Source organism: Aulonocara stuartgranti (genome assembly GCF_965226115.1).
Source record: "Aulonocara stuartgranti genome assembly, chromosome: 19".
In the NCBI taxonomy this organism is placed as follows: domain Eukaryota; kingdom Metazoa; phylum Chordata; class Actinopteri; order Cichliformes; family Cichlidae; genus Aulonocara; species Aulonocara stuartgranti.
In genome coordinates this window covers 15,163,234-15,189,202 of record NC_138955.1, presented here as the reverse complement: position 1 = coordinate 15,189,202, position 25,969 = coordinate 15,163,234, and the positions used below count along the sequence as shown (strand labels likewise).

At 38.2% G+C, this 25,969-nt stretch overlaps 1 protein-coding gene and 1 long non-coding RNA gene across 2 annotated transcripts in view; one reads left to right on the top strand and one right to left on the bottom strand.

Annotated features, from left to right (window-relative positions):
- LOC309696053 (leucine-rich repeat and fibronectin type-III domain-containing protein 2) overlaps nt 1–25,969 on the bottom strand; it is a 255,686-nt gene that overhangs the window by 211,542 nt on the left and 18,175 nt on the right. The window lies entirely within an intron of this gene.
- On the top strand, nt 25,353–25,863 carry LOC309696075. Its single transcript, XR_014273322.1, has 3 exons — nt 25,353–25,579; nt 25,679–25,746; nt 25,819–25,863. It is a non-coding gene; the product is annotated as an uncharacterized lncRNA (long non-coding RNA).

Genomic DNA, 25,969 nt, shown 5'->3' with positions numbered 1-25,969 from the left:
CCGCCTACCTAGGATTTTGTGTTGGCTATTGTGGATCCGCGACGGAGTGCCACGTTTCATCAGGCTGCGATCACCGCAGCGGCTGTGGTTTGGGTGGTCAAGTAAGCTCTCCAACTCTCTCCGTCCACTTGAGTTTAACGTTCGGCTATCAACGGTACGCCATAAGCTCTGTTTTGTTCCTCGCACACTTTAAAAAAAAAAAAAAAAAAAGGGGCAGGGATAGCTCAGTAGGTAGAGTGGTGGCCCCATGATCGGAAGGTCGGGGGTTCGACTCCACTGAACAGCTACCCTGAGGTACCCCTGAGCAAGGAACCGTCCCTACACACTGCTCCCCGGGCGCTGCACTGGTGGCTGCCCACTGCTTCACTGGGTGAATGGGTTAAATGCAGAGGAACTATTTCCCTATGGGGACTAACACGCACACTTTTTTGTTGTCAGGTAGCTCCGGTGCGTCTGCTGCCTACCTGCATGCCTCGGCTCCGTCTCATCTCCTCGGTGTTTATCTCCTGGCACATTTTTATCCATCACTGTATATAGCCCCTTCCCTTGTAAATATCCCCCCTACTCGTGTATATAAACTTGCATCACAAACTATTTTTGCGTCCGTGTGTGTGTTTCTGCCACGTAATCCATCTGTGTAATCCAGCATACCTGACAAAATTGCATGAATATAGGAAATCTTCTAAGTGACTCAGAGTTGTCTCATCGTGCTTTACTGAAGCCTTGTCCTAATTTTTATAGATCAAGGCAAGAGTGCCCTAAGCTTTAAGTGTCCATTAAGTTGTTTGTCATATAGATATAAAAAAAGCTCACAGATTAAGCTGGTGTTAACCACAGGGTTTTTCATTTATATAAAAATGTAGTTTGTTGTTGTTTACATGCTAAAAATAGTTTTATTTGTGTATGTTCATGTGTTGTATATGAGTGTAGACTTGTGTATAGTTAAACATGTATGGATCATATAATGTCGAATTCTGAATATGGATTTTTAAGTAATGAAATTTGAAATAAGGGAGTAGGAACAGGAAAAGTGTAAACTTCATCCTACTTTTTCGAGCACACATATTTTGTAGACATAGATATATACATGAAAACAGTTAAGTTTTTCTTTTTTCTCTTGTTATTTCAGTTATATTTGCATGTTCGAAATAAAATTCTACCCATCCATCTAACCATCTACCCATCTAACTATCCAAAGTTTTCACTTCACTTTGTGAACTTTCTTCACTGTGTTCCTCTAAACTACATTATGAATAAATTTTCCAAAATGTATGAAAGCAAAAAAAGGGGAAAACTTGTTCCAGAGAGTACTACTAAAGGATATACTTTATTTTTTTTATTCTTGTAGCTCTCTAACAGAAGTAATTCCTTTAGGTAAGGTAGGATTTACAGTCAAATGTTCTGAGCTTCCAAATCAGATAGTTTAAATTTAAAAATGACAAAAAAATAATTTTGACAGATCAAGAGTTTATTCTAAAGTTCCTCTTCGTTTTTCAGCACCAAAGACATCATAAAGGTAAAGGACTAGGAAATGGGTAGCATGGAAGCAAACCTTAACTCCTTCAGACAATGGAAAACTATGAAAGAGAAAATATGCCAACACAATGTGCAAACAAACTTTCAGCAAAACCAAACTAACAAACAAAAAGCCTTCCAAACATACTTTTAAACAGTCATTAGAAAATACGATGGATGCCACTTTGGTTTTCTTGGTTGACACAGTCCCGATTTATCTGCAGATACAAAATGTACTGCGTGTTAAAATACATTAACTACAAAGTCATGCCAGTTGTCACTAACAATTTGACATTGAATGTCCATGTACACAAACACATGGTCACGCAATGTCATGTTGTATTAAAGCAGGCTGAATAATAACAGGAAAGAAAAAAATCATGAATTTCAAAAGTGCAGCTAAGCAAACTTGGAAAGGTCCATTAGCAGTGTTTACCAAACTGAGATGCAACCATGACTTATGCCAACTTAAAAAACTGTTCTGTGACACAAGCAATTAAAAAAACCCAGAAAAAACAACCCTTCAAGTAAAAAGGTCCAGTAAATCAGACGTCCAGCCATACTTGATCCCCAAAGCTCAGGGCTAAACTCCAGAGAGATAACCAGCTGAGCTATCTAGCAGCTTTGATGATACTGTGAAATTTCTCTCCAGTGAAGACTTACTGAAGCGCCACTTGGATTTAAACCCTGAACGTCTGAGTTAAAATTCTGTTTTAACAGTTAGACTGTATCTTTAGAGGACAATACACCCCAAGCTGAGACCCAAAACTAACATTTTACACAACCTACATCACTGTGATAGTTACAAGGAAGCAGGGAGCTCCAATGCCATTTTATTGATAAGTTATGACTGTTTAAAAATTTATTCAAGAATAAGGTTCAGAATTACAACTGGACTTGAACCTCAATCTTCAAGTTAGACATCATAAAGCATAACTTTAGTTAGGCAAAATATCCATCAGCTTTGATGAAGGTGTGAATTTCCTGCAGATCGGCCATTAAATATGAAGTTTGCAGTTGGTGAAGTTCCTTCAACCAAAAAAACTGGGGCAAAAATCCTCTAAGACGCATAAAAAAAATAAACCTGTAAAAAGTATAATAAAATCCAGAGAGAAGATCGCTCGAGTTCATATTTTTATTTCTGAAAGTTCTTACACAGAAAAAAATGAAGATATTGTTTTCACTCTTTTTTTCATTTTTAATCTTGTGTTTTGCACATCATGGAAGTAACAATGTTCATTTATCACATGTTAATTTAAAAAAGAAAAAAGAAAGACCAGTTTCAAGATTGCATCTAATGAAGTATTGTCACAATGTGTTATTTATAGTTAAGCTAAAATTAAAGCTCTGAATACTTTCCTCTCCTATTTTGTACTTGTTCTTTATGGTGCTTTCATGTATATGTTGTCATAACACAGTTTGATTTTATGGCAGAAATAAGCACGTTAGAGCCTGGTGTAAAGTCACTTTCCTGAACTCGACCTTTGGATCCAAATAGAGTATTTTTATTAGAATTATCTGAAAAATAAGACATCTTATTCTACAGTCAAAAACATCTGCGTTCCAGTTGTATGTCTTAACACAGGGTAAATGGCCTGTATTTGTATAGCGCTTTACTTAGTCCCTGTGGACCCCAAAGCGTTTTACACTACATTCAGTCATCCACCCATTCACACACATATTCACACACTGGTGATGGCAAGCTACATTGTAGCCACAGCTGCACCTGTATAATGCTAACACTGAAGCTTCAAAATGCACTAATACAGATGGTTACATCACTGTGACTAAGTACATATTTCATGCATAGTTTGAAAGAAAGACTGATGTGCTTTCCCGAGGCTCTGAGAGATTCTGCATACAATAAAACCATCAATTTCCCAGTGTGAATGTTTTTCATTAACTTCAAGGAAATCTTAGATTCTCATCACTGTACTGTTCCTTCCCATGTGCTTATTTTTCTCTCATTTAGCATTATGATTTAACCTGATAACTGCAAAATTACTTTTCCAAGATTAAAATTCCAATAAAGCTTACTGTAGCAGTTGTGAAAGAATATTAGTACATATGTGGCATCATTGTATACAGTATTTATTACAGTAACATTTCACCCTATTGGACAATTTGAGGGCTTACAGATATGTATTCCCCCTTTTTGAATTATGCCTGAAATATGAAGCACACTTCAGTGTAAATACCTTCCCCCCTATTCATCACAGAAAAAAATAAAATGATGTTTTCCAGATCTAGTGGTGAAAATGAGCCCTTAAACCTGATATCTGACGCTTTGACACTCATCGCTGCACATGGCAGGCGAGCTCTTAACCTTGAGTCATTACACTCGTTCACCGTGTCAGATGAGTTCCAGCTAACAGCACAGGGAGGTGATTTGGTGCATGCATACAGGCCACAGAGCGAAATGGCTGAGGCACTAGAGATGAAGTGCATGCTCAAATCTCCAGCCAGTATCCCAGTGAGAGACAGGGCCAATTTCCTCCAAGAGCGCTTGTCTCCTCCGCCAAGTGTCATGTGTAAGGATGAGACAACTCCAGGACTGCCCGAGATGTCTGATGAGCCAGGATGTGAGAATGAGGAAACTAGCAAACATTACTCGGGCAGAAATGCGCGATGTTCTCAAAACAACACCAAAAACAACCCCGCACATGCAACTCACAGTTCCAAAGGAGTCACCTCCATCCATCCAACAGTGTTTGTGTTCATGTGAGTTTTTGACAGAGTTTAAAGAGTCATTCAGATCTATTAGCAATAAATAAGACACGTCGATTATATTTAGCCATAGCACGAGGAAGAAAATGTGTTATACCCACAGTAGAGTAAGAGGATCAAGAAAGAGTCATCACAGCAATCACTGATAGCTGTATGCTCAAGGTTAAGGGACACTTTGAATTGATGGATAAGGTATCTCGAACATTTTTCTGTGAGGTTTACGCTAAAGTGGATCTGATTCTTGTCAGAATGAAGACATAACCTAGTGAATTATAATACTGATTCATCTTTTTTTCTTTTTTTACAGGCTGTGACCAAAGCTGAAAAATGCTGGTTTTCCAGAATGGTGCTTCTGTGAACTCACTTGGTGGATGTTTTACAAAAGGAATTTGTGAGCAATATGTTAGTATAGATTATTATAATTATGCCAACACTTAGTTTTACAATTTCCTCTTCTACGTTTATCCATGGGTCACAATTGTGAGTTAAAAGGGTCAAAATTACAAGAAACAAGCTTGTTTGTTAGATTCCTCATGAAACTGAATCCTGCAAATATTTGCAGCTCCATCATTTTACTATCCCTTTACGGCAAAAACAGACCGCTGTGTAGCAGTGAGTCTAAAATAAGGCACTGTGATGGTGACTCCCTGAAGTGCAGCTGAAAATAAAATCAGCGGGAATTGAAACAGTAGATCAGAGTATTTTTTTATTTTTTTTTATAAACAATTGAGAGTAAGCAATTATGGATAAAAGTCCCTCTGATCTCATAATTCAGAAACACTAGCAAAAACTTAACTCTATACAAAGTAGTTCAATATTTAATTAGCTTTATCCATTTATACAGTTTCAGTGATGATTTTGCAAAGACAGCACCTTTGTTTCTGAACATAAAAAAATCACTTACTTAGTTAATAGCTCTGCTATAAGCTGGTGGGTGAGTAAAATCACAACATGGAGCAGGTAATGCAATGCTTATGGAAGCTGTAAAATACAGAGAGAACTACAATTATCACCTTCTTTTTTCAAGTGTGTAGTTGGAGTCCACTGATAGAAGATGATTAATCCAGGGTTATTTACTGTCACAACAAATATATAATATTATTTATCATTTGTTAAGTCAGTGGTCTCACCCCTACCGCCACTATACACGTATACAGGTATGCATATAGCTGCTGTTATTCAAGAGCCAACATGAATTGATTCGGTTTCTATGAGTCCAGCTACTCCTGTGCCAAATCTATTTTTAATTTTTAAAATTGTAAACTAAACATTGTGTGGATGTAGTTGGGAAAATAAAAACACATGAAAGTTATCATGGTGGAATTTGGGAAACGCATGGGTAATTTGTGAAATTTAAAAACATTTTAAACAGACTAAAAAATTAACTGAGAAAAGTATTTGCACAATAACCAATGATGCTAATAGTTAGTTGTAGCCCCATTAACTGACTAACTAATAATAATCATAAATTTAATTATTATTATTAGTGACAAGCATTAGTACATAAGTTTAAAAATGACTTATAACGAAAAGTTGTACAATAACAGTATCTATCTATACAGATATATACAAACAAACAGACAATGCTATTCCTGCTCTTTTTTATATCATCAGGACTCCTGTTATCACAGTGGATGGAGTCCTTACAGCAGTGCTTCTTAGCACTGTGAAGTTAATTGCTTTGACCTGGCCTCCCAGGTGCAAATCACTCCATGATTAGAAGGTGTCAGTGATCCCCTACCTCTGCCTGCCACACAAGCACACACTGCACTTGTAGACCAACTCACACACCATTACAGTTCTTCTACACTCCACCTTTATTCTGTGTGAGATTCAATTACAAGTAAAACACACCAGTAGCTGAAGGTAAGCTAGAATATCACATGCAACCACTGCAAGGCACACTTCATTCTCTGCTGACAAGCAACATCATCCAGCAATAAAATTAAATGGACACCAATAAACTGTTTATTCAATCATCCATTTTTTTTTAAATATTTTAGCATATTCATTTCACACTTTTGTAATTTTGTGTAAAAAATGAAATAAAAAATTAGATCACCTAGTTGAGAACAGGCACCATGTATTAAGCATGAGTCCTATGGTGCATGTCAACTAAACAGTTTCATGTGATTTTAGGACTTTTGATGACTTTCCCAATGCCGCGTGCAGTGACACAAATCATTGTTTCGCTATCATACTTTGCCTGTATACATATATAAGATCATTCGTTTATATGTTTTCTTTTTTCTTTGGTTTTATCATTATTCCTTTGGGATATGATGCGGCAATGCTCGACAGACATCTCTTTGAAAGATCTGTCTGGACACTTTATATAAGGGGTCTCAGCAATTAGAGCAGAATGTTTTATTCCAATAATCCCAAGATCCTTTGATCTGCAATGCAGATCAGTGGCATGGATGAAAGATGGACTAAGCAGTGTCAAATTCTTCAAAGAGCAGCTTGTTTCTAATAGAAGCCTCAACATGTCCGTCTATGACATGGACGTAATAAGAGGACGAAACGTCACAGAAGAGAAGGCAACAGGACTGACAGAGCCCGAATGAGCAGGGAAGGTCCTTATAAATGTTCCATTAAGTTTCTGACACCTACAAGAAAACAGAGACATTGAGATCCGCTTCTCTTGAACACTGAAGAAGCCCTTCATGCCACTTAAATCACACGGGTTTCTCAGTATTAGAGACATAACAAATTCTTTATCATCTTTTCAAAAGAGCTGAGAACGTTGAAAAGAAAAGTATTTTGAGTAAAGAATCTGCCATCCTCTTATCACAGAGTATTTTAAGATGTATTTTAATGTATTCAAGTCATATTTTCAAGGCTGTATGTGGTACATGCTATTACATGCTACCCACTAAATCTTTATGGAAACACTTCAACAGTATGATAGAGTTGTGCAGTCCTGGATGTTTTATCACAGATCGGTCTGTCAGTACAGACAAATGCTGTATCGTCTGGCATTCCTGGCATTTTTTCTGGAATGAAAGGAGCTGAAAAATGAATGACCCTTACTGGCAATTATTTCCAATTACAAAAAGAAAAAAGAAAGGCAGGTAGAATTTTAGCGAGGTCAGCATGACAGCATCAGGAAACTATTGTTTTTTTCCTCTCATAAATCTAATCTATTCAGCTTGGTTTAACTTCATATTTTTCTCTAGTAATTTCTGCATGGATCTATTGTCCAGCAGGGGGTCCACCCAGAGTTTGAGCAACATTGCGTTAGCAGAACAGCAGTAAGCATCATAGCTGCTGTTTTTAAAGACATCTCTTCTTCACACAACACTCCTATTGTCTTAAGCCCCTTCAGTGTTCCGATCATTAATAATCATCAAACCAACTTTTTTTTTGATCGTCTTCCCCTTGCAAACAGTAGGCTTGATCAGAAGGTGAACTAGGCCTTACAACCAGAGCTGTGTGCCATAGATAACATTTCTCTTTGCTAAAACATATTGTTGGACCAGGTGACCAGAATCCTCCCTGTAATAGGTCTAGGCTGCTGGGGGCTTCCCAAGATACACTGAGTGTTCTTCACTCACCTTTTTCACTCATTTAATCATTAGTTATTGTTAATCTCTGGCTCTTTTCCAACTTGTATCTTTATCTTGTCTCCCTCCCCTCACCCTAACCTGCTACAACAGAGGTTTCTTCTTGTAAACTGGAGTTTTTCCTTCCCGCTGTCGCTAAAGTGCTTGCTTATAGGGGGTCATGTGATTGTTGGGGTTTCTCCGTTTTCTCTGTATTATTGTAGGGCTTTTAGCTTACAACATATACCCACACTCTATTACATTATTCAGGAGTAGATCTATTCTACCAGGAGTAGAATAGTTGATCTACTTTAGTAAAGCAAATTTATAATTAAATCAGATTATCTGGATAGAAATTTCATGTTGTGATTCTTGTGTACTGGATTTTTATTCAGTGACAGCAGCTTAAATATAAGTACCCCAAAGAGATACAGTGCAACATAAAACTGCTCTAAATACTATCGTAAAATCTTACAGCTCCCACTTAAAAATAATTGGCTGTTCCAAAGACTTGAGGTCTTGTAAATGGAGAAATTTAGGAATAAACAGCAGAGAAATGCAGAAGATTTCTCAATTAAAACTGTACTTTTAGTTGCTGTAATTTGGATTAAAAAGAGGAACCAAGTCAAAAGATCGGAGGAGGCCGCGGTCAACTTCTGTTTAACTTCTTCACCATGCTGATTTTACTACATGGCTAAAGACCCCTGCACTGTTGCAAGCGTCTTTACCCCTTCATGCACTGGAGGAGAAAATTATATTCATCTGAAAGTTGCGCAGTATTTAAATACTGTGGGAATAAAGCAATGTGTGGCCTTTTCTTGCTATGAAAATATTTGAAGTGTGAACAATTCTACTGTGCCAGAAGCATTTTTCGTGAGTTCATACGGTATACAAACTACTAAAAATTAACATCTGCAGCTAAAATTCTTAAAGTATGTATATCTATTATTTGCTTCACCAATAGCTCATAAGATACCTGAAATTATCTGCAGATAACTTGATTTCAGTGATCTCCTTTGTCAAAGACTAAATGACTGAGATTACCACGATACGGATATTTTGCTGGAGCAGCCCTGTTTGTTTACCGTCAGATAAGATCACATTTTATTAGAAGCTATGGCATGAAGTGCAGAGCAAAATCAAATTATTTTCAACAATGGGCTACAGAGATAAATATCCTGCATCCAGCAGCTCTTTGCATGACATTAATTCTTTGGCAAAGATTAGCATTGTGTGTACAGGAAAGTAAAGTCGAGTCGTTTGTCTTCGGCTCGGTCCCTTCACTTGGAATTAATTGTTCTCCATATGTGGAAGAAAGAGAAAGGATCTTACTCTATCCAGACTTCGTTTGTTATAATTACTGTGTCTACAAAAAACAAAAGAACATATTCTGATGTGTGGGATAATTTGACCCATTCATCAGCTCCTGTTGTAATCAAACTGCTTGCCAGTTCTAACAGCAGTGGGACCAGAGCCATAGACAGTGATACTGAGGCACCTTTGTTGCTTTCATCAACATTTTTGGATGTAGTTTGATACCAGTAATTATTGTCTAAAAGCACCATACCAAGTCACAATCAGACTCCAGGAGTGAAGTAATGAGTGCCGACATGAACGTTCCTGGTTTCCCATTTCATCTTTTTAGTATAATTATATATAATTTGTATGTTCCAATAAAATATTTCCTTCAAATGTAGAGAAATTCATATTCACACAGGAATAATTAGAAACATTTTAATCTAACCACTTAAAGCAATTCCATGTAATTTCAAGATGCTGTTTTTGTGCTATGTTCCACCATGGTCCTGGTCTTTAGACCAAGGCTTCTGAGGTGCTGGACATTCAATTATTAATTATTAATACATATTTTCTGTTTGGTTTATTGTTTACATTTTGATCTTCTCTAGTTCTGAGTTTCAGCTTTGATTTTTTTTAACTGTGTGTTTTTATTTGCTCTCTCACTATTCTCATCCTCCTGGGTCTGAATTTCCCTATTATTGTTTCTACTTCCTGTTTTACTTTAGTAATTATTTGGTAATCACTTGAAACCTTCGTTTTTTTCTCGCTTCCATCTCTTTGCTTATCTTCACCTGTACCTTATTCTCCTGTGTTCAATTCCCTGATTACCCTCATGTATAAATAGTGCTGCCTTTAGTTTGTTTTTGACCATCTGTGCATTGGCCTGCAAAAATGGCTCTCATTTTCTTCACGCAGTCTGCTTCTGTGTGTTTTTGTTTGTGTCCACTTCTTCTACACTCTAGTTTCTTGATAGATCAGCACATATACTTTAGAAACTAGACATACCCCATTCCCCCCCCCCGAATAGTCGAAAAACAGATGATGTGGGTGTAATCTTTAAACCTACAGTATTTTGAATGACCAGCAGGGAGTTTCGTCACTCTGGTTGGAAATCTTTGGGGAAAAAAGGTTCTTGTCTCACTTGCTTTGTAACCTCCATTAACAGCTTCCCGTGGAGCTTATGGTCTCAGTCACTAGATTAGAGGGTTACTGACTACAACATGATGTTCACTTTAAATATTAAGGTCCACACACATACAAGCCAAAATGGAGTATATACAAAATATACTTTACCATGTAATTGACAAGTCACTGGCATATGATGTTGCAGTATCCTTTGTTCCTCTCATCTGGTTTAAAAATCAAAAATTAAATTTTTTATATAATCACACGAGAATATTCAAAATTGGACAAAAGCATAAAACAACATTTCCTAAAATGCCATGCCTCTACTTTAAATGTTAAAGACAAGAAAAGCACATTTACACAAGGAACAAAAGGAATAGCTGAAACTCAACTCTGAATCATAGAGAGAAAATCTGGCAAGAGAAAAACTGTTAGAAAAGATGTATATACACTGGGCTGAGGAATTAGCTGAACAAGGGCAATGTATAAAATTGACGGGGAAAACAAATGGACAGAAGTAGTTCCATGAAAACCACAGACTAGATAAATAAAACTAATTAAACTAGTTTACTAAATAAAACTTTATTTTCAGAATTCAAACTAGATGACACAGGGATATAATGCAAGTGTGAGTCTTATATTATAAAGTTCGTTTTGATTTGAATGTTAAAATTACGCCCCCAAAAGATTAGTACATACAGTAACATGTCTGACTTTGTGCTGTTATAGTTTCATGGGTTGTAATTTTATTCAAGTGCTGAGTCATATTCCTTTGTGCTGTTACTAGGCTGAATGAAAGCTTTGTCCAAGCAAGAGATCAAAGGCTTTTACCTTCCTGAGCCGTTTCCTGCTTCTGCAGTTAATCTCTTCAGTGAGAGGAAGATGGAATATTATCCAAAGCAGCAGTATAAGAACATGAGAACAAGGTAGGAACACTTTAATAGGCATTGCTACTGAATTTGTACTATAATAATCAACTCAGGGTTACAATTTTATGTCAGTTATTATTTGTCTAATACTGTAATGTTATTAGTGTACCTGAAAACTCCACATTACCCACTTCACCACCGTTTATTTGGAACAAATCTGTCATAATAAATCCACCCCCGAAAGCTGGTGGAGTCCATTTATTCCATTCTCTCTGTATGATCAGACATTTCCTTGGGTGAGAGACTTGGAGAGAAGCCAGCATATCTATCCCACTCTAATCCACTGATGGGCTGAGAAGCTAGTGACCCATCACATGCTGTACATCATTCACTGCTGACTGCAGGGTGCTCATGTTTAAGTTATGAACAACAGCAGACTGGGAATCTTAATTCTTAAACTGTAACTCTAGTGGGATTAAACTGACAAGACTATTGCAGAGATTCCCAAAAACAGAACAGTTTGAAATGACATAAGAAACGTCTTTCCCTTCCTGCTGAGGAACCTCAGGCAAATTCAGCAGAGTTAAAGATACAGCCTGTGGGTGTGTACATGATTTCATATTAACAAACCGGTTACAGTATATGTTTTGGTTGTCCTTTTCTTTCTTCTTTTCTAGCTACATTCATGAGAAGTCACACAAGGGGAAAATTTAGGATGTGATAGCGACACATCTGGGTCTAACATGGGCTACTTCGGACACTAACAACAGCATTGTTATGGCACTTTGATTGCTGGAACTGGTGAGTTTACATGGGTCATGGAAGATGAAGTGTGGGCCAGATGTAGCTCAGAAGTTATAAGCAAGACTTGATACACATCACGAGTGATTTCTGGGCTACATTTGGTAAACCTGGCATCAGTCACTCTTTGTAAGTCAGTGCCTTCAGTTAGGAAAACAACATAATACTTCAAAGACAATTAATGAACACAAAAAAGATTATCTCTGGATCTGAATCAGTTTCACTTCCTGCTAATTTGCATCCTATAGCATGGTTAGTAAACCCACCATGCTCTTAATAGAAGTCATTGTACATTTAATCAAAAAGAGGTTGTTAAAACCTTTTGTAATGACTTCAATACTAAACAGAGCTAGTTGAGTACCACCTCGTTTAAACTTAACTGCACAATTGATTCTTACCATTATTGTCCATTATGGAATCCTTGGATTGTAAATACATAGAGTGCACAGTATAATGGATTATGGCAATTGTTTCTTCTGGGTTTTTTTTCTCAGCTATGCACAGAAGACATCTACACGATTAATTATCTGGAGATTACAATATAATGTTGCTGTATTTCAATAGTTGAATTGTCTGTCATTTTTCATTGAAGTTGAATTCACAGTGCAGAGCACAGAATACATGTGCATGCATAATTCATTTTGGTGAGTGTATGAGACTTCAACATATGGTATAAGGTGAAGAGATCAATCCAATTTAAATTAAAAATCACACAGAATTATCTGTGCTTTTATCACCAAAAAAAAGAAAAAGAGATTACAATATAATAATAAAGTAAAAAGTTGGCTTTTATCTAACTAAATTAATTAAAGTAGTTAGAAGCACATTGTACAAATATAATAAAGCTTTCTTACGATCCTCTTTGTCCTGATGGTAAGGCTAACAGGATCATTCTTCTTGTTAATACCACACAGTAAGTATAATTGCTGTACTCTGTAAGTTTTAATAGGTTCCTTGCACTTAACAGTTAGTGATAGCATCCAAAGATGCTAAATCAGCAAGCAGCTCTCGTATGTCCATTGGTAATTATTTCTATCAGCCTTGAAGCGCAGCTGGTGTGAGTTTAAGCACTCCAAAAGGTATTGGTGTACAGAACCTTTCTCATTTGCCATACTAGCCCTGGGCTTCCCTTCTAACTTGCCTATAGAAAGCCTTTAGGGCACCTTTCCTGTGCTGGTTGCAATTATTAAGTGCAGGGTTCACATTTTCATATTACTAAACAGCACTTATCTTGTTATAATTTCATTCAAAGGTGCTAGCATGTATTAGGAGACAACTTGCAAATGTTTTATGCAAGTTCCAAAAGTTTCCTCATAGAGTTATAAACAGAGATTAAAAAACAAAATAGTGTGCAAAACAACACAACATTTGCTTTTGTGTGCGTTTATGTGTACAAAATATATACATGAACACATCAATCCGTTTTCTTCCACTTTTCTGGGGACGAGTTCCATGGGCAGTAATCATGGAACCCTAATCAGGAGCTCTGATCTCCCTCTCCCCTGCCACTTTCTTCACCTTATCCCAGGAAACAGGTATTCCCAGACCAGATGGGAGATACTATCTCTTCAGCATGTCCTGGGATCTACCCCGGGACCTTCTCCCCATAGAATATACCCAGAACACACAGAAAGCATCCTTATCAAATGCATGAACCACATCAACTGGCTTCTTTCAATGTGGAGGAGTAGCGGCTTTAGTCTGAACCTCTCTTGAACGACTGAATTTCTCAGTCTCTCTCTATGGGAGAGGCCAGCAAACTTGCAGAGAATGTTCAGTTCTGTTGCTTGTATCTGCCATCTCGTTCTTTTGTTCAATACCCAAAGTTTGTGATGTCAGCTTCACTTTTATGCTGAGCTATCTCTTCATTAGGAATAAACCAGTCATATCTCTGTGGATTATTATTATTATTAACCTTTATTTTACCAGGAAAAGTCCCAATGAGATTAAAAACCTCTTTTTCAAGGGAGTCCTGGCCAAGAGGCGACAACATGTTAAAATTAATGGATGTGGCCTAATAAATGAAAACATTTAAATCTGAAACTATTTTTAAGAAAATTAAAAAATATATTTTTTAAGTGTCTATTTATCAATCTAGTGAGGATATGGCAAGCAAGCTGTATAAACACTCCAGGGTAACTGCTGAAGGAGCAAGAGGTAAGCTGATCGGGGAAACACAGAACAGATGAGGTGGGACTGGGAGACAGGAGCCTAGATATGAAAAGAAAGACTGAAGACCTTTTCAAGGGTGAAGAGGTAATACACAGAAAAACAAACATGGCTCTGAGTAGAAGCCTGGCAGATCTGGATTGTGGATTGGGAACCTCTACACTGATCTCTCACTTTCCATGTTGTAAGTGAAGTGAAAGAAAATTGTTAGCCTGGGGCTAAGGGAACTCTAAGAGTGTGGCTAGAATTACTGTGGTGAGCTTAGCAGAGATAGTGCCCCTCATTCATTTTCTATGAGTAGTGATAAAACCCCCATGAGGTGCACAGAATGAGTACAAGCCTACAGCTAAAATAAATCTGTTAGCCCCCAGTCAATGGAGCTCTTCAGTCACTCAGCATTTGGCAAACTAAACACACATGCTGAGACCATTATGTTGAAACCATACTGAAGCGTAATGGGGTCAAATAAGGTTCTTAGCTGATGACCCGCAGGGTGTTAGAATGGTGTTTAAACAAATGCTAAACAAGCACATTTTCAGGAACCAGTTAAGTCCATAAGTATTTGGACAATGACTCAAATTTTGTGTAATATATGTGTAAATATAAATATAATACACATGTAAATCCAACAATAAAGATGTGATTACATTTCTGCTTTAATTCAAGAAGTCTATACAAAAGTAAGAGGTTATTAACTGTAATTCCTAAACAGCTACTGCAATACTTTTTGTCAAACCCCTTGAAGTGAAGCTGAAAGTGTGTACTTCAGTCACACATACATTGTGTTGGTGTACAGAGACAAAAAGATAAAAAAATTTCATATTAAGTTTATCACGGTATGTCTGAGAATGTCTGCAGAATTCTACAAAACCTGATAACTGTGTGTAAGCAATCCACAATTTACAAAACTAAAGGCTGAATGCTTTGAATGTATATGAAAAATGGACTAAACTGAACATTTTTTCTGTCATTACGAACGTAGACGACAACTAACCTATAAATTTGTCAGTCTAGCCTAAGCCCACCCTAAAGCATAACCTACTTTACTGTCGTTTTTTTTTTTTTACTCTAATTGGGATCCTAACTTAATGTAGCCCTCTAACGCAGAGTGCTGCCCTCAGGCAATGGAAAGATTTGAGCTCCACGTCCAGTTTTTTTAAATGATTGCAAGCGGACAAAATACTCAAAGTATCAAAGAAGAGTCCAAGGAGTTGTTATCAACAATCTTTGAAAGTGGAGGCTGCTTTTCTTTTCAGTGGAGCATCTAATCCTTCTTTATGACAATTTCAAGCAAGTGACTGACAGCAACCAATCACAAACCAGTTGGGGAATAAATATTTTTTTTCTTCATGACTGGTTGTTGCTAGATGGTCACCTGTGTGACTGGAGCCTTACATTTACTCTGTTAGCACATAGCTTTATTGGGCTGTCAAATTAAGAGATGGCAACTCTGTTGCCTTTTATTTTTTCAATTACAAAGATTTTACTATATAACCACATTACAATGGTAAAAATAAATAAATAAATAAAAAAAATGAAGAATAAAGCAAAATAAGAAGTACAATTAAATGATATGTCTGTACATTTGGAAGACTGGAACAAAGGAGGTGACAAAGAGACATTTGTATTCAACAGTTGTTTCAGGAGGAACACAAACAATTTAAGGCTGGCAAACAATGTCTAATGCAGGATGCAGCAGATCCATTATTGTTATTTTATGGAGTTCACCAACAAGTGCATTTGTTTAAATTAATTTTGAATTGGCAATGATTGTAACCTACGTGTTTTACTGTTATAGCTGAGGCTTTGGGGCACAGTTTAACATAAAGCAACTTGAGGGCAACATTAAGTTAACACGTCGCTTTCTGACTTTGCTTAGACACACAGAGGGCAAAACACAGACCTTACTTTGGCATTCATGAGGCTGCTGCCTTGAATGATTGATACACCAGAAATATAAACGCATCTTCCTCAGGTGTATTAGTACTCCATCAGAACAAACAAGCTTCAACTTGTTTATATGCTGCCATGGTTCAGATTGGTCTTTGGTTATCCATGACTCATGATAATAAGGAGATGAAGTTTAAATCTTTCTTGCAAAGAATGCTGTCACATTAATGCAACTCATTATATCGCTAAAAAAACAAACAGCTAACCATTTATAAATTCTCAAGTTACTACATTTAAATCCATAGTTTAAATCAATGTAATTTCAGTTTTATCTACGGCTATGTATTTATTTATTGTCCTTAATTTTTATTGTTAAAAAAAAACAATGTTAATGATTCTATTTTAACCAAAATAACATATGAAAACTATAATATGACATTCGCAGAAAAGTATGCTAGAATAGTGGCTTTTGGTGTTCAGAGTGACCCACACTGTTGTAAAGACTTTCAGGCCCCCAAAGGTATAGCAAGTGAATGTCAAAGTAATTGCAGATCTAAGCTTTCCATGCATTTAAATTCTCTATTTCCAGAAAAGGACAAGGACACGAAGCTGCAAAACAGAAACCTTGAAGATGAATAACAGCCTTGCTGTTTTTTTCCGCCTCATTTCCATTACAAAGCTCAAGTCACTTTGTTATCACAGTTGAAAAATTGCACGACTTTTAGCAAACAAGTAGGAGTCTATTTTTCTTGTGTTAACAAATGTCCAGAGTTTGAGCAGAAAAGGCTAAACAGAATGACACGAACATCTGAGCTGCTTATAACAAGACTGACTGTGTGTTGGCCTGATTCAAAACTTAACAACATGACATAAATGTAGGAAAACAAAGTTCCTTAACCTTGACAAATATTGTCTTAACTTCTTCAAAGACAACTTTATGTGCAGCTGCAACCAAAAAGGAAAAGCCACTTTTGACTTTTCTGGGTACTCACTTGGATCTCTTGCACAAACTCCCCCAAAAAACAAAAAACACTGAATGAGATTTCCAGCCACTGAAAGAGTGACACTGTAAAGTTTTAGAATGCTGCATGCTTTTATTACTGAGCATAAACCCCCAATATGCCCTGTGGGAAATGCACAGAGGTGTTAGACAGGAAGGAACATGTTGATCTTGAGAAATATGAAGACACTGCGAACATCTTTATAAAAAAAAATCTACTGCAACACTTGGGAACATGTTCTGTCCTCGGTGCTACTAAAATTGAAAGTATCTACGGGCTATTCAGAGTTCAAGAGTAAGACAATGTATGGATAATTCTTATGAAAAAAAAAAGCTTGGAGCTAATATTGACACTCCTAAATGAGCAGCGAATCAGTACCCAGTTATTTATCTTGCCGAAGGTCAAATGAATCTATGTGAAGGTCACACCATGACAGTTTCAAAGTTTCAAAAGAAAAAAAAAAGTTTCCTTATTTTTAGTCTCTTTGCTTATGTCACGGTTCGGCTGTGTGGCAGGCAGGAGGTTGGACTCACAGGACGTAGGACTCACAACATGGGAGGTTAACTGAAAATGGCAGCTTTATTGCTGGGAAATCCACCATAACATAAACTCACAAAAAACAAACAAAAACCTTGAGCATAGGAACTAGGGACTGAAACACTGGAAAACTAAGCGGGATCACAAGAAAATAAACCTGGAACTGAGAAGCTAGGAATCTAAACAGGAGCACAAAGAGGACCACACAGCAGTGAGGGTGTACAACACAACAAAGGGCAAATGAAAACATGGCTTAAATACACAAGGCAGGAACAAGGGAATGGGAAACAGGAGGGAAACACAGCTGGGCCTAATCAGACTTAATGACAGAAGGGGAAGCAAAACTAGATACACTGCGCCCAGGACAAGGACTATCAAAATATCAGAATCAGAATCAGAATCAGAATACTTTATTCATCCCGAGGGAAATTAGGGGTTACAGCAGGCAGCACGCTAATGGCGCATGCGCACTCACAAAGGAACCTTCTGACCAACTTTACACAAACATCACATTGGGCAGACATGTCAGAAGGTAGGCTGATAGGAAAAAAACAACGAAAATACACTACATGAGGTAAGAGGAGGAGAAAAAAAAACTCCACTCAGACTGAGCTCCTAGTGGGAGAACAGTTTGATAAAAGAAAAAACACCTCAGCACAAAAGCACATGACTATCAATACACCATAGAAACACGAGACAAGCAACAGGGGCGGGTAAAGGGTAAGAGAGAGCCGGCGTAGACAGCGCATCCGGTCCTGCAGCATCTGTGCTGGTCCAGTTGACTGCTATCATCCCCGGTAGGGCACAAGCATCGAAGGCGTTGGAAAGGGAGGGGGATGAGTGAGTGCTTATCAGTGTAAGTGTGTGTGTGTGCGTGTCCATAGTTTAGCTGAGACAGTGTCCTTCGGCCTATCAGGCTAAGTAAACAGTCCTCCAGCCAATCCAGGTGTCCTTCATGGGGCGGGAAGAAAAGTCATCACACAGTCGTTATCAGGGAGTTGTTTTGGTGGGCTCCAGCCTTGGGCCTGCAGCTGGGGCCGTGGTGTCCAAATGTTGAATATTGTTGATTTCTCCTTTGTGAGCAGCTCGAATTCTAGCACTCCGAGGCTGGTCTCTCGATCTCCCGTTGAAGAGCTGCGAGCCTCCCCATGATGGTATCAAACTTCTGTTCCGTGGTGTTATCAGTCTTTTGATTCTGAGACCTCACAACTGCAGTGATCCGTTCCGCGATGTTTTCCAACTGTCGCTCAAGGGTCTCATTTTGAGCAGGCCTCTCTCTGATGTTTCCCCTCATACGCTCAATGGTGTTGTTTTGAGCCTTCACAGCAGCTGTAAGCGTCTCCAAGGTGTTGACCATATTACGTTCGTTGTGAGAGGTCGCACCTCGTCCCGTCGCTTCGAATCCAGCGGGCAGCCTTGTGGGGGTTTGAACAGCCGGTTCCGCTTTCTTATTTCTCTGATAAACCAGGGCTAAGCCAACGCCGATCAGCATGAACCCTGTTATCATGGTTCCGAATAGGTAGATATCTTCAGCGTCCTCGATCGACAGTCCCGCCAGGCACACGGTCCTCCAGTTCTGCCACCCGTCCATCGTGTAACCGGCAGGGAAAGTCCCTCCAGGGCACTCAGGCTCTCCCGAGCCCCGACTTCTCGTTGAGAAAAGGGTGTCAATAGCACTCAGAGACCAGTTGATCAAATCCATAATTCTCTTTTAGGTTTAGAGAACGACAGTGAGAGACTGTTCCAGGGAAAGTAAATTCACACAAGACAAGACAAGGACATAGAGGCGAAGCAGGGAAGATAAGGGTGAGGAGGAGAGGAGAAAGTGCGACCGCCTTCGCTGAGAGCTCAAGAAGAAGGGAAAAACAGGAAACGAGACATTCACAAAGATGTGGACTTAACACAGAGACACGACTGACTGGGGAGACAGAGGGAACATGGAGACAAGATGAGAAACATGGAATAAGGGGAAGTCAAAGAAACGGGAACCTAAAGCCTAAGAACAAAGAATATAACATAAATATAATAATGAGAATCAAAACCATGAATAACAATAATGAAAGAAGATAAATTAATCCACAACAACATAACAGTTTAGCAAAGAAACATCGTTGTTTCACATGAGCTGGCATTCATCAGTTTGTCTATGTGGCTAAATCTATTAAAGTTATTTAATATTTCTTACTAAATAAAACATTTTAATGGCTGGAAAGATTGGAGAAGTGAATTAGTAATAATTATGTTTAATAAGAACCATCACTCCTGGTATTAAAAGGTAAAAAATGAATAGCTTTACTGGCTATATCACAGAATATATCTAATTTTGTGAAAGGTGGATAGAGTACTAGTGAATGATTTTGTGGAGTGGTCTGTTAAAAAATATCTTTTGAATGTGATCTCTGAATGAGATCAGAAAGCTGATCAACTTCAATACATGAAGTGTCTATCCTCAGCCAGGATGCTGATGGAGAAGTACAAATACCTGGTCGTCCACATCAACAATAGAGTGAACTGGAAGGCCAACACAGGCTTTACATAAGGGGTGGATGAACAGGCTTTATTTCTTGAGGATGTTGAGATCCTTCAGCTTGTGCAGCAAAATGTTGGAGATTTTCTCTGTCTGTTGTAACGGGGGTAGTTTGAAGTGTGCTGGATGAGCAGCATCAGAACTGGTTACATCTAAAGATGGAATAAACTGATTAGAAAGGCTGGCTCTGTGTTTGCACTTTGGGTGCAAACTGGACACATTTGAAGCGGTTGTGGCAAAAAGATTACCAAAGAGACTGTTATCTGACATGGATAATCCTGACCACCCTCCTTACTGGACAAGCAGTAGAGCTCCTTCACTAACAGACTGATTCAGCTCAACTCCCACAAGGACAGAAGAAATCTTTTGCACCTCATGTAGTATCGCTCTACAATCCAACACATTGTATATTAGGGTATTTAGCATAGTGAAAAGCAGAATGGGAGCCAGAGCCTTGAACTTTCAGGCCCTTTCAGCCCCTTGGATGCAGGAGATAAGATAAGCCTTGAAACTTTTCTTTTCGATAAGGTGACTCTGAATCATTCTTTTGTTATCTTGCAATAGGCCTAGGCTGCTGGGAGCTTGCTATGATGCACTGACTTCTTCACATACTGTTTTCACCCTGTGTATGTATTATTTATCTCTGGCTCTTCTCTTCCACATTGTGTCTTTTGTCCTGTCTCTTTACCCTTACCCCCAGCTGGTCATGGCAGTTTCTTCCTGTTGAAGGGGAGTTTTTGCTTCCCACTGTTGCAAAGTGCTTGATCAGGGGGTCATCTGAATGTTATGGTTTTCCTTTACCCTACAATATAAAGTGCCTTGAAGTTGTGTTGTGATTTGGGTAATGTATAAATAAAATTTATTTGAACTGTCTCACAGAGAATCATCTGTTTTCTCATTTTAACATTTTTCTTTCAATGTAGTTTTTTTTTTTTTTTACTTTACTTTGAATTTATTTTTTCATGAAATTCACTGTTGTAACCAGAGTCTCCCAAATCTGTGTTTAACAAAGGGGAGACTCTGGTTGCTTATCTTATCCTGGGAGCTGCAGACATGTATGAGAATGACTTGCAAAAGTTGAAAAAAAAAGGAGAAACTGAATTTCTAGGAAGAACGAGAAATAACTAGATGATTAAAGTGTTTTTTTTTTCTTGGCTGTGTTAGCAGCCTGGATCAAGGCACCTTACTGCACAGGATTATCTGTGCTTGAGCTTGAACCAGGGGCCTCATAAGATGTGAGCGTCTATTTTGTTTTGTTTATATGAATCATGAGGCCCCTGCTAGAAAAGAGGACTGACCGCAACAGGCATATATAATGATTTGTTGCACCTTTGCTGGAGGGATGCCAATAACCATGCAACTAACATTACAGCATTTCATATACCTTCATTTATATGTGGCTTTGCCTGCCACAAATTGATTTTCTATTTTTGGAGCTGCACATCCCCCCTCACTCTCTCTGATATACTCTCAGACAGATGCCGACACACCTGCAACACGACTTTTTTTCCCCCCAGTGCACACTAACCTCCTTTTCTGAGATCTCTCTGAGCTTTTAACCTGCAGTAGCATCACAGTGCCTATACTTAAACACTTAGAAATCAATTGTGTGTCTACATAAACTGGACCCTACAGCATTGTTGAGGCAACCCTTGCTTGCGGACATGGACTCTCCAACCATTTTTGGCCACAGCACCTCTTCATAGATCATTTTAAAAATGCCGCTTGGGCTCATTCTCGGTCACATAAGCCAAAACATTCAGGCTTATGTTCAAAATACAAAGAAAAAAAATCCATCCATCCTTTTTCTTCCATTTATTTTGAGAAATAGCAGGAAATGGATGGAAATTGGCCTGCAGCCTATCCCAGCTGTCATAGGGCGAGAGCGGGGCATACCCTGGACAGGTCGCTAGTCTGTAACAGGGCTAACATAGAGACACAGACAGTCATTCACATTTACATCTATAGTCATTTTAAAATCTCCAGTTAAACTAAGCCCACTAACTGCATATCTTTGAACTGTGAGAAGCTGGAGTACACGGTGAGAGGATCCAAATTCCTAACAGAAAGGTGCCGGCCAGATGGTGGATTCAAACCCAGATTTCGTTTTGCTTGATGTGCTGACAGGTGGTTTTTGTTTTCAAAATGATACACATCTGCATTACACAACGGGAAAAGCATCTTCATTATGTTGTTTCAGCTCATTAAGGGATTTATCTGATATATTGTTTTGTGTGTAGCTGCTGTGATGCTGGAAAACTTCAGAGCCATATAAGAGGATGTTAGAGTAACACAAGTCAGTAACAGTAAGTAAGTTACTGTTAAGTAACACAACACAGTCACTTTTCTCTTATCAAATTGTTGATAGGAGAAACCTCCTTGTCCTGAATTGAATGTCACTTTATCTTCTGTTGTATGTGGACTAATATGAGGAGTATGTAGGTATTAACTCTGACATATCGTTACGTATAAAGATTAATTCAATTTTATTTATATAGAGCCAGTTTAAAACAACAGCCATCTTAAGACACTTCTAAGGTAAAAAAAAAAAAAAAAAAGCAACAATCAGACAATCCCTCAAAATGAGCAGTTGGCAAACAGGAACAGGAAGACAGCTCCAACAGGATCAGGCTGAGGGAGGGGCATCCATCTGTTGGGACTAGTTGGGACAGTGAGTTGAAAGAGAAGAAAAACGAGACCGCACCAGATGAAGAGCAGAAAATAAGCTTAATGACATGCAATAGTGGCCAGTAAGTGCAACAGCAGTGAAAAGACAAAGGGAGACGCAGAAGAATGCTCAGCACATCATAAGACTAAGCAACATAACTAAGGTGGCTTTTGGTCACCTGATCAACCGCAAACTATAAACTTTACCAAACTTGACATTTTTAAGACAGATGTGTTCCCAAATGTGAGCTAGCTTCACAGGAGAGGTGCAGCGTGAAACCAAAGTACTCCTCTGGGATTATATGATGTCTTTGGTCTTTGTCTTTTTACAAGATTTGATCATTCAGGACTCAGAAGGATGTTGAAATTATTTCAAGATTGAACAAGTAGCCCATTAAAAGAAGCTAATATAAAATATGATCTGAGCAGCATTTTGGATCAGGTTTCAGAACAACCTGATAACAAAATTTAACATCGTACAGTGTACAAGTAACAAATATGTGAACTAGTTTTTTCAGCATGCAGTATACTGTAATGTGATTAACTAATCAAAATGTCATACTCTCAGTTCAGTTCACCACCATGCTGTGATGGTGCTAAAATAGTAATCAGTATTTCTATGTTGACACTGATGAGCTTAAACAATGACATTATTGTCATGAACCGTGCGTCTCTGTGCTAATTCATTTATTTATTCCATATATGTGTGTAAGTTTTCCAACCTACTCTCTTGTTTCTCCTGGTGTAAAGAAAGAAAAGACAGTTAAAGGAAGTCGCATAAAAGTGATTTGACTTTGGAACAGCCAGAAGGGCCTCACCTGTGGATCTAAAGTTGAAAGCTGGCTCATCTGGGGTGAATAATTCTGATCTGTAGCTTGCCATCAGAACCAGACATGCTTTAAAAGTGCTCAGTTAATTCTTAAAACGCTATTAAGGTTTAACTGATCCAAACTGAGCCACGAACTACTAAATTCTTAACCACCTGGAAATGCAAGAGTGGTCGAGCCTGTAGAAAGTTAATGCATGAATGATTTATTTCACAATATGATAGCACTGGTTTAATTCAAGAGATGGTTTTCAGTGTTCATAACCCAGTTATAACTCAAAGCCAAAACTACTTAGTAGTTTAATTGTCATGCTAACACACTGAAGCCCGGAAACAGCAAAGAATTAATTTAAGTAAGAGCCATAAAATTATAGTCTATATACTCTTTTCTACAGCATATATTACTATTAACTGTGAACAAGCTGTTGGTGGTATATGAAAGCTGAGATTAATCATCTTATGTAATTTTATATTCACTGCGGGTGGAGATGGTTAATTACTTTCTGTGTAGTATTTAATTTGTGTTTCAGTTAAGAGCTGTTGCTGACAGGTGATGTAAAAAGCAAAAGATAGATCTGATAGATCGGACAGCTAATGATTATAATGATGTGCATGACTCCCTGCTGTTCATGGGCTTCAAATAAATGCACCTGACAGGAAGGTGGAGAGACTATTTCTCACACCAAAAGAAACTGCATTTCTCTTTTGGCAAGTTTTACCAGCAATTTATAAGGTAACCAATACACCAGACCTTGTTTCATCTGATGTGAGCATAGAAGAGAATTCATGTTAACATAATTTACATCCAAAACCAACACAAGATATGAATCCCCAATATACTGCTTAGAAAAATGGATCAAAAAAATTACTTGTGGTTGTGGTTACTAAAAACCTTAATTAATGACCTCTAAAGGGAGTTGAAAAATAGCTTTGTGTAGCTGCTATTTCTGGTCCTTTAAGTGGGACCACAGGTGCCTTTCAACTGAATATTCAAAGAATGTTAATTTCCTGAGAACTAATGACCAAGAACTTTCCCAAGGCCCAAAGTTCCTCCAGTGATTTGCATTTACAGAGCATGGGATTGACCCAATGAGTATACTGAATAATCAGAAATACAGTGTATTCCCATTTTCTTTGAATTTTGTCCCCTACAAAAATGGACAACAAAGACTGAACTCGTCATTCTGAGGCTCAAAGTAAAAATATCTTTGTAGATCAGCAGCATTTTGTGGCATTTAGCACCCAGGAGCAACTTTTGAGGGGTCTGTGATGTACCTGCCAGAAGAGTTTCAGGCTTTGATATTGAAAGTTCAGTATCGGGCCTTTGGGTATCTTAAAGGCCACTTAACAAATATAAGTGCAATGTTAATTTTCCATTAACTTTTTTTTTTTTTGGACAACTGTTGTAGTGAGGTGTTAATAACTATATAACAACCCACTATTGACAATTTGCATTCCACAATAAAAAAGTCATTGTTGCTTCGGCAGCGGTCCCCAACCTTTTTTGTGCCACCGACCAGTTTATGTCTGACAATATTTTCACGGATCGGTCTTTAAGGTATCGCGGATAAATACAACGAAATAAAACCAGTACTGGTTCCAGAAAAAGAAGATTTGTTTATAACACATTGGAAAAGACTCAGGGAAACCAAGTTAACGATAAAAACGACAAAAAATAACGATAAAAAATGATTAAAATCCTGAAATCCATAAATTTCACACCCGAGCCTCAACTCTCATGGCTCGGTACCAAATGACTCATGGACCGGTACTGGTCCTTGGCCCGGGGGTTGGGAACCGCTGCAGTAAATTACAGCCTTCAACTTATAGCTTTATGTCTGTACCAGCAGATAACACAACCCAGGGATGTGTCGTGCACCTCAGGTGAAGCTGACAAGCTGCTGAAGTACCTTTGTATCTCAAAGTCTGTATCTTTAGTCCACTAAATAGCAAGGAAACAAAAAAAACAAAAAACAGTTCTCCTCGCCCAAAAAACAAGCAAACCAAAAAGCCCCACCGCAAATTCTCCAATTCAGAAGCACTTCAGAGATGACATCCAATCAACAAATAAAACCTTGAAGGTGATTAATACTTTTTACCTCCTTTTTTATAATAAATCAAAACACACCTGTGATCTTCCTTTAGTCGTCACTGAGTCTTAGCCTCCTCCTTTCCCACAGGAAAGCTCTGTCATGGTGAGAGTGCCACAGACGGGTGTCAAGACCTTTGATGTTTCTGAAGTTGACAGGTGAGTCCCAGGGCATTGTCACTTCTCTCACACTGTTATCTCTGTGCAGATAACAGCAGGATCTGTTAGCAGGTGCCATTCCAAGGTGTGTGGGAAGAACCTGAACTGGGTTGGCAAACTGCAGATGACACTTGAGCTAAAAGGTGATGACTGACAGGAGACAGATGGGTGCTACAGTCTGTCACAGTTTCAATCTGCAAGGAATTTCTAGGGAAACGTTACA